This window comes from Crotalus tigris, unplaced genomic scaffold (assembly GCF_016545835.1).
Source record: "Crotalus tigris isolate CLP2741 ecotype Arizona unplaced genomic scaffold, ASM1654583v1 scf7180000017546.9332058, whole genome shotgun sequence".
Taxonomy (NCBI): Eukaryota; Metazoa; Chordata; class Lepidosauria; order Squamata; family Viperidae; genus Crotalus; species Crotalus tigris.
In genome coordinates, this window is record NW_024096465.1 from 4,630,895 (window position 1) to 4,640,685 (window position 9,791).

Consider the following 9,791-nt stretch of genomic DNA (forward strand, 5'->3'; position numbering starts at 1 on the left):
GGCCCTCAGCAAATTACCTCTTGGTTTCTATATCTTTGCTTTCATAGAGGAAAATGAAGAAAGGAGATTGGAGACTATTATTAAGAAAATTAAGACTTAGAAAACTTTGCTACTCTCCTGCAAATTATTAAGTGATTTCCAGTTCTATTTTCCAACTGTCTCATTAACAGAATACTGTAGTGAGGCCTAGAATTAGGAAATATTAGGAAAAATATTGAAGATAAAAGTTTTTGAGAGTAGAAAAATTATTTACACTGACATTGTCTAACATTAATTGGAAATTAGATGGACCAGGGATTTAGGTAATACAAGTTAAACAAGACTATAGTAAACTTGAATCATTGCCCTTAAACATTACTTGAATATCTGGGTATATTACAAAGTAAGCTATTGAAGCAACATGTTTGAATTCAAATGAACAACCAGATTCTGACAATTTATAGTGGTACAATGTAGAAAAACTTATGTTATTCCATTATATAATCAACCAGAGAAAGTTAATAATGACAAGAACTGGTAAATGTTAAATTTTAGGTTTCCAAAAATTAACTGTTATAATACAGTAATTAAGAAATCTGTTCTATTCATAAAGAGTGAAGCTTATGATTACTTATAGTCAACTGGAATTCCCTCTCTATTAATACACTGTAGTCAATGCCGATCATGTGAATAGCATCCATTACATTGTGAAAATACTTCAGTAAAAATACTTTTTCTGTACCAGTACACTAAGGCTTGTGTCAGTGAAAATACCTCATCTGATACTAATTAGTCCTTAAGTGGACATATTTTCAATCATTTATATATATATTTAATACAATCATATACTGGTCCACTATTTTTCTGCACTGTTATCCTTTTAAGATCATTTTTGGTACTTTCAACTGTAACATTACTTGATTTGATTATAACAGTGTTTCTTAAGCTTTGAAATTTTAAAATGTAGAGATTTCAATTCTCAAAATTCCTGAACCAAGAAGGTTGGCTAGGGAAATCTGGGAGTTGAAGTCTACAGATCTTAAAGTTGCCAAGATTGAGAAATTGGATTAGAGGGACCACAAGGGCTGCTGGAAGTATTGCTCACAATCCATCGGTAGATCCTTACCAATGATTTTTATTTATTTCAAGCACAATTCCTCTTATTTTCTTCCCACATCATTTTATTTATTATTCTAATCTCATTATTTGGCAAGTCAGGTTCTACTTCTCAAGGGCTCTGTCACTTTTAAAAAAACTCCCACTTGGAGCCATAACTGCTTCTGCAGTCTTTTAAAGGGCAATGGGTACTATGTTATATGGAAAGTTATTTTTCAGCTTTTGGGGCTGACTTTACCATAGGCATCTAAACCCCTCTTCAATCATTTGGAACAAGTGCTGAATAAACTGCAGGAGGCAGTTGACTATGAACTTTTTTTTTTCCTAGGGTCTCAGGATTTAAAATAGGGCATAAGGCCTGGTTATCTGCAATACTGCCTCTCCTTAAGAAAATATACCCTTTCTAGTACATCAGATAGGTAGGCATGATCCTAGTACAGGTAGCCCTTGACATAGGAGTGATTAAGATCATTCAAAGTTACAATGGAGTTGAAAAAACTTGTTTATGATCTATCCTCGAAGTTACGACTGCCACATTATTCCTGTAGTTACATCATTGCACTTCAGGTACTTGGCATTTAAAACCAGTTGCAGTATCCTGCAATCACATGATTGTGTTTTGTGACTTCTTTGACATTTTCTGGCAAAAACTACCCACTAGATAAATTTTCCCTAACAACTATGTGATTTGCTTAATGGTCGTGGTGACTCAATGATTGTACAAATGGTTACAAATTTGAGTTTGCTCTTATAAGTGCTCTTGTGCACTACAACTGCAATGACTTACAGCCAAAATTACAGGTTTAATTGTGGTTGTAAGTTGAGAACAACCTGTACTTACCCTTAACAGTTGCTGTCTTATGTGACAAAGGAAGTATACCTTTTCTATGGCAGCCTCTGCCCTATAGAATATACTTTCCCTTGAAATTTGGCTTACCTCTATCCCCTAGCCTTCCAAAAAGCATTAAGACCTACTTTTCCTCAAGCACTGGGGTAGGGTGAGGTGGATAAGAGGATTTAACAAGGGATTCCATGTGGAAGCCTAATGTTGGTGCCAGATTTTTAATGTTTAAGGTTTTAATAGATATATGTATTATTCTGTAAGTTGTTTTAATTATTGATGGAGTGCTACCCAGAGTTCAACATAAGAACATTTTAAATAAAAAAAATAGAAATTGTGTGTACAAGTAGCCCTCAACTTACAACCATTTGTTTAACAACAATTCAAAGTTCTAATGGCCTTGGAAAAAAATATAACCATCGTACCACCCTTTTGGTCACGTTTGCAATTTGTGAGTGGTTGCAGTGTCCTGTGGTTGTGTGACTGCAATTTTTTTTTCTGGCAAAAATATTCATTGGGGAAGTTGGATTCACTGAACCACCATGTGATTCACTTAACCATGGTGATTTGCTTAATGACTGCTGTAAAAATTGTCATAAAATTGACAATTCAATTTACAACCATCTCTTCCAATGGAAATTCCAATCCCAATTGTAATTGTAAGTTGAGGATTAACTACATATCATTTTTAAATATGTTTTACCATTAGCTCATGCTATAGATTTAGCCCACTGCATTTAAATTTCTATTGGCTAAAATGTTATTCAGAATTTACTTATAATAGGTCTCAAACATAAACTCTATACAGGAAAGAAAAATCTTTCTACCTGACATAAAATACCCCAGTATATCAGCTTTAATTAAGATATGGTTTTGGTTCATGTATTTTACTTGTTGAAAGCAGCTTGTGCAACACAACTTCTCCTTTCATCATTTGCCAAAGGCTTCTTCAGGGGCAGAGAAGGGGCGTTGTCTTACCTGAACGCCTTTTCTCAGCACGGAGATGTAGAATCCACCAATGGGTTAACTCTGCCTTCCTGCCCATTAGACTGGGTCAGCCAACTTGTCACGCCCGTCCTGGGGTAGCCACTCCCCATTCTTGACGAAGGCGAAGCAGCTGACTACAATTCGACGTGATGGCTCCCGGTTCCCTAATATGATTTTAATGATTTTAAGGATGGGACTGGATTCTACGTCTCTGTGCTGAGAAAAGGCATTCAGGTAAGACAACGCCCCTTCTCCAGCACTGGAGACGTAAAATCCACCAATGGGACATACCAAAGCTTCACTGTCCCAATGCGTGGGAAACAGAAGAGGTCGAAGCTGTGTTTGTAGAGATTACCTGTTGCAGGACCCTCCTTCCGAAGGAGGCGTCCGCAGAGGCAAAACGGTCTATCTTATAATGTCGGATGAAAGGGGAGGGCGAATACCATGTCGCCGCCCTGCAAACTTCCTCGATAGACACCTGTGTGGCCCATGCTGCGGAGGTCACAGCACTGCGAGTGGAATGCGCTGTGATTTGTCCTGGTGTTGGTAGAGAAAGCGATTGATATGCTTCCGCAATGCAAAGTCTGATCCACCTGCCTATGGTTGAGGCGGACACCTTCTGTCCACTAGAGGTGTGGTGAAACGAAATGAAGAGAGCTTCCGATTTGCGTAAGGGTGCCGTTCGCATGATATAATGTCGTAGTGCCCTCCAGACATCCAATGTGTGCCACTGTCATTCCAGGGCATGAGATGGGTTGGCACAGAAATCTGGTAGGACGATTTCTTGGGCCCTATGGAACAGGGTGTTAACCTTGGGGATAAAGGTTAGGTCCAATCAGAGGACCACCCGGTCCCAATGGAAGGTGCAGAGGTCCTCCCTGACCAACAGAGCTGCGAGCTCGGAAATGGCCGAGGTTATGGCGACCAGAAAGGTTACTTTGAGGGATAGGGCCCTCAGAGTGCAAGACTTGATGGGTTCGAATGGTGCCTTGGTAAGAGCCCGAAGAACCCATGGTAGTTCTCATGAGGAGTACCTGTGACCCACAGGCGGTTTTACATTGGAGGCGCCCTTAAGGCGCGAATCCTGGGGTGCTGTGCCAACAAGGGAACTGTATTGACACAGGTGATAGAGTGGATAACGTCGCGACCTATCTGTGAATGGTGTTCGGTGCTAGGCCCCAGTCCAGGCCGTCAAGCAAATATTCTAGTATGTTTGGAACTGTTAGGCCTGAGACATCGAGTGTTCGCGTCTCACACCAGTTGCAGAAATTTCTCCATGTGGAATCATAGATGCAATTAGTTGCCGGTCGGCGGGATGCTTGGATCATGGAGATTACTCTTGGCGGGTACGATTCCCTGCTCAAGAGTTGGCGTTCAAATGCCAAGCGGCTAACTGAAGCCATTGGGGTTCTGGGTGTTGTAGATCCCCCTGGCTGAGTGACATTTGGTCTGGAGGTATCCTCATGGAAGGGGGGTCCTGGAGAGATTCATCAGGTCCACGAATCACGGTCTTCGTGGCCAGTGTGGCTACTAGTATGATCTCTGCCCGTTCCTGCAATGTCTTGCGGATGGATCAGCAGAAGAGGAGGAAATGCGTAAAGTAGTCCCCTTGGCCCTGGGCAACGTAGGGCATCTGTTTCCTCCACCCCCGACGATGGGAACCTTGAGAAGAACCTCGGGAGTTGGGCATTCGTTGGGGATGCAAACAAGTCTACGACTGGCCACCTGAACCTCTGTGTTATTTCTGCGAATAGGTCCAGATGCAGACTCCATTCGGCATGATCCACGGTTGACCTGCTTAGGAAGTCCGCTTGTCTGTTTGCCTCCCCCAAGATGTGTTCAGCCCTGATGGAGGCAAACCTTGTCAATGCTTGGGCCTCTGTCATGAGAGACCTGGATTGGGTGCCCTCCTGCCGGTTCACGTGTGCCTTTGCAGACACATTGTCTGTGAGGACTAGTATGTGTTGTCCCGCTACCCTGTTGTGTAGATGTCAGAGGGCTAAGTGTATGGCCCTTAGCTCCAACCATTGATGTTGTGTTCCAGATCCCTCCAAGACCATTGGCCCTGCACCCACATGGACTGCAGGTGCGCCCCCCAGCCGAACAGGCTGGCATCCGTCGTAAGTGTGAGTTGGTCGGGTTCCTTGAAGTGTGACCCTCTGACTACTGCTGGTGATGACCACCATTTGAGGGATCGCAATGTTTCTGGAGGTACCCTTACTCGCCTGTTGGAGGAGCTGAGTTTCAGCCTCTGGAATGGAAAGAGGAACCGTTGAAGGTTCCTGGAATGTAGCCTTGCCAAGGGCACTATTGCTATGCATAATACCATCTTCCCCAGCAGCTGAGAAAGCACGATCAGGGGAACTGTTTGTTCCCTGTGTACCTGTAGAGCTAGGGATCGTATGCTGTCGCGACGCTCCTATGACAGGTAGAACTGCCACGAGTGTGTCTATGATCGCGTCTAGGTGTAGGAGGCAGGTGGATGGGCTGGTCTGACTCTTTTGAAAATTGACCAAACACCCGTGCTCCTGGAGGACCTTGAGTGTCAACGCTAGGTCCGATTGCGCGACCTGCGGGGAAGGTGACTGGATGAGGATGTCGTCCAGGTAGCACTGGATACACAGCGGTATCGTTCACACGGCCAGTACTGCCAGGATCTTGGTGAACACCCGCGGGACTGACAAGACACCGAACGGCAGTGCCCTGCCCCATGTAGCAGAACCTGAGGAACCGTCGCTGACTGGGGGCAATGGGGATGTGAAGGTGCGCTTTCATGAGATCTATGGACAACAGGAAGTCCCCGTGCCTTATGCTGCCCAAGACGGAGCGGAGGGTTTGCATTTTGAACTTTCGATGGGCGATATGATGGTTCAGACCCTTGAGGTCTAGGACCGCCCTCCATCCCCCCGAGGACTTGGGAACCACGAAGAGGATGGAGTAAAATCCCCATCCCTGGTTCCCCACTGGTACCTGCTCTATGACTTTTATTTCTAGGAGGTATCGAATGACCTCTCGCATGAGTTTGCTTTTGGAGGGGTTCCTTGACTGGGGACAAGGGACAAAGCGCTCTGGGGGGTTGGATACGAACTCCAAGGACAGACCGAAGCGTATGGTTTGCCGAACCCAGGAGTCCGTGGTGGTGGCCTCCCACTGGCAGGTAAAGATCGCCAGTCTGCCACCTATGGGGTGGGTTGTCATTTGAACCTTCTGTATGGACGCCCTCCTCCCTGAAAGGGCCGCTTGCTCTGGGTTTGGTGCCTGGGTCTGGGCCCGGGCCTGTCCGGTTGGCGGTCTTGCTGGGGGGTGAAAGAAGTGAAAGGCCGGGATGACTGGAGCGCTGAGAGAAGCTCGAGCCCGTTCCCACCTGAAAAGACGTATGGAGTTGAACGCCTGTCAGCCCGTCTGCTGCAGTGGGCCAGTACCTTCCGCTTATTTTCAGTCAGATAAGGGTTCAGCGCCTCTCCAAATAGTAGCCCACCCTGATAGGCGGCCATGGCTAGGTGCCACTTGGACTTTGGGTCAGTTTGCCAGTGCCTGAGCCATAGCATACTGCGAGCTGAGACGTTGGATGCTATTGCTCTGGATGAGAACCTGGCTGCATGCAAGCTTGCTTAGGTCCTGTTGTGTCTGTACCTCCTCCTGAGGAAGTCTGGCTTGAAGTTGGCAAATCCAGAGTAGGGAGGTTCTTGCAAAAAAGGATGCGCAGGTGGCGGCTCTTACCGCCCATGCCACGCTTGGTGGGTCCTGCGGAATGTGAGCTCCCACTTCTTGTCCTCGCACTTCAATACCTCTGCCATGTCTCCCGACACTGCAGACGGAGAAAAGAGGAAGCCAAAGGGCTCATCTACCTTTGGTACCTCGAGGTCCTCTGACTGTTCTGGTGTTGTACTGAACAACTTCTTGTCTGTTCCCCCCCAGTATGGGGAAGGTGTCCGGTGAAGTCCATTGCTTCTTAATGGTACTTTGGAAGAGTGTCTGATAGGAGACGTGGTGCTGAGCTACCACGGTTTCTAAAAACAATGGATCTGAGCCGAGCGGTGGTTCTGGCTGAGGGATATGGTCCGGGCCAATGTTTGCCATTGAGCTGGCTCTGTGGAGCAGAGGCAGGAAAAAGGCAGGGTTGAATACCCCTCCGAATGGAGGGTCTGGAGGAGGGTCCTCCTCCTCCCACCATGACATGTCATGTTGGTTGTCCTCTGTGGGGGAGGATTCCCTGCTGTGGAAGAACTGTGACGGAGAGGGGGAATCCTGATATGCGTCATGCCCTGTTTGGGACTTGGATGAGGGCATGGCCATCACGGATTTGGTTCTCGTTACGTGGTTAGTCCTAGCCGCCATCATCCTGAGGAACGTCCGCTCAATTAAAGTTTGTAGACGATCCTTGGAGGGGTTGGACTTGGACTCTGCCCCCAAGTCCTGCCGCTGTGGGTGTGAACGTGGCCTCAGGTATGGATTGTGCGGCCCATGGAGTCAGTGGACCTACCTCAGAGGCCTGGAAGGACCCCTCCGCGAACATACTCCTTGGTTGAAAGGTTCCAAGGGAAGGTCAAAGGATGTTTCCTCTATTTGCTCCACTTTTACCTTGGCTTGCTTTTGTACCTTAGAGAATTCCCTCTCCAGAGCCTGGTGCCTTCTGCTAGCCTGTTTCTCAGTCAACTTGGAAGGTTTTCTTCCAGAAATGGACTTGGCCTTTGCTTTGATCCTGCCTACTGCCTCCTGTTTGGAGGATTTTTGTCTTTTGAGGCTGGTGGGAGGGGAGGCGATGCTCAAGGGCTGAGGCACCGTGGACTCCTCCATCCTAGGTGAGCTATCTCAGTGACCCTAGAGGGAGCTCCGGCAGGGGATCAGTTGGCGAGATGGGCAAGCAGGTGTAGCAGGGAATGGTCGTCCCACTCTCCTGACCGCCTGACCGGTAAAGAGATCACTGCTGTCCCACCCCTTTGCGGTCTGGCCCTTCTTACGTCCACTCAGTTTCAGCGAATGGGGCTGAAATAATGAGGAGGTGCAGTCAGGGTAGTGGGTGCACCAGGGTTGACAAACTATTGAGGGTGGCTATTGCTATTATCAGACTTTTTTAAAAAAAATATTTATTTATTTATTTATCTATTAATTTATTTACTCATTTATGTCTAAGTAAAAACCGGTGTTGTTTGGTGGGAACGGATGTTAAGGGGGGGAGGTTAGGTTGCAGCCTGGCATGAGATCGTTATTATGGCTCAAGCATCCACATGTTTCTCCCTTCTCTTATTTGGCATAAAAAGGGGAGGACAAAGGAATGAAGGAGAGTGTTTGTTCGTTCCCGTGGAGACTTAGATCCCCATAAGAGCCTATGCTTGTTGGATCTCCGTGCCTGTCCCGGTAATCCGCAGAAAAAAATGACGGCCAGGATGATTCTGTGTGATTGAAAGGGAAATGGAACGCTTTTGTGTCCCTGTGCCTTCTGGTCTATTTGGCGGGAGATTTGAAGATGGGAGCAGGAAGACAGAAGTTCCTCCTGTGGTCTCCACGCGCTCAAAATGGTGATTGGGGCAACCTGGCGTGGCAGCGAGGGCTGTATGGCTCGAGGGTTGACTGTTGCTCGCTGAGTAAAAAAAAACCACTCGGCAAGAGTCTCAATGGCTTGTTAGCTTGGAAACCCGCCGGAATAATTTCAGAAGCCGCAGCAGCCACTCAGCTGCCTCTCCTTGCTTAACTAAGGCAGAGAGACCAACAGAGGAATCCCCACCTCCTTCTGGAGACGCATGAGGTTCCGGCTGCAGCGTTGGACCCAACGCTGATCAGCTGCTGAGAGAGTCCCCCTTTGGTGGATGCGTGCGAGAGATTTAAACCTCAGAGCGAGCCTCAGGGCTCCACCTGCAGCATTGGACCCAAAGCTGATCGGCTGAAAGGGATTTCCCTTGGGAGGGTCATCCTGAATCTGTCCAGCTGAGCCCCAGTCCTGGGGAGAGAAGGAACCTCCTTCCCCAAGACTTTCCACAGGCTTACTCATACAGCGCTGGTCCCACCGCTGTTGGAGGTAGCTGTGGTATGGGATAGATAGAATCCACCAATATTTTATCTCTATTACCTGCCTTAGACCGGGAGTCAATCTTAGCACGTCCACCTGGACTGAAGACCGAGTCAAGAAATGGAGAGTGGTTACCCCAGGATGGGCGTGACAAGTTGGCTGACCCGGTCTAATCGGCAGGCAGGCAGAGTTAACCCATTGGTGGATTCTACGTCTCCAGTGCTGGAGAAGATTCTCTTGAACAACCTGGTATGCGTTTCAGTAGCAAATAATTGAAGAAACCTCTGCTTCTACAAATGTCTGTGTGTTCAGTTCTCTACTGTTCCATTTTCAGTAACAAATCCTATGGTTCTAAACTGTCTGTCTTTTCCTTATAAACAGGAAAACTAAGTGGAAGGTGACATAAAGTATGTATTATATGCTGGCCTTCCATTCAAATGTTTGGAACCAACTTTTTTTTCTTATTGCATTTTCTTTCCTATTGATGGATTGGAAGTATCTCAATGCTCACTATCAACTCTGTGTTAGGTAAGGCAATTACATCCTCTGAGAGTTCCAAGAAACTGTTGTTTTGTTCATTTCCTGGTCTTGAAAGTTTCTGCAATTTCTCCCTTAATTATAAAATGTTAATTTAAGCCTTAAGCATAAGGATAGCAGTTTTTGCTATGTGATTATAGAGTATGATTTTGTTAAACTCACACACAGTACACATATTATAAGTATAAAAGTCTAAAATCTTCTTAGGTCTGTATATCCTGCTATATAAGCCTAATAAACTTGATTTCAGATTTATCAAATTTACACCAATATTCAACTCATGAAATAGTGAATAAGAATGGAATGCTAAATGCTTCAAATTCC